This window comes from Egretta garzetta, unplaced genomic scaffold (genome assembly GCF_000687185.1).
Source record: "Egretta garzetta isolate BGI_Z169 unplaced genomic scaffold, ASM68718v1 scaffold757, whole genome shotgun sequence".
In the NCBI taxonomy this organism is placed as follows: Eukaryota; Metazoa; Chordata; class Aves; order Pelecaniformes; family Ardeidae; genus Egretta; species Egretta garzetta.
This window is the reverse complement of record NW_009260276.1, coordinates 27,034-27,441: the sequence shown is the minus strand read 5'-3', so window position 1 is coordinate 27,441 and position 408 is coordinate 27,034.

Here is a 408-nt window from a genome sequence, read left to right as displayed (position 1 = left end):
CCAGGGCCCCCGGCTTAGCCTATACTGGGGACACTGGTCACCACAGCTCAGCCTATACAGGGGACACCAGTGACCCCAGCTTAGCCTATACTGGGGACACTGGTCACCACAGCTCAGCCTATACAGGGGACACCAGTGACCCCAGCTTAGCCTATACTGGGGACACTGGTCACCACAGCTCAGCCTATACTGGGAATACTGGTCACTACAGTTCAGCCTATACAGGGGACACCAGCAACCCCAACCCAGCCTATACTGGGCATACTGGTCATTATAACTCAGCCTATACTGGGGATACTGGTGACCATGGGCCAGCCTATACTGGGGACACCAATGACCCTAGCTCAGCCTATACTGGGGATACTGGTCACCACAACTCAGCCTATACAGGGGACAGCAGTGACGCCA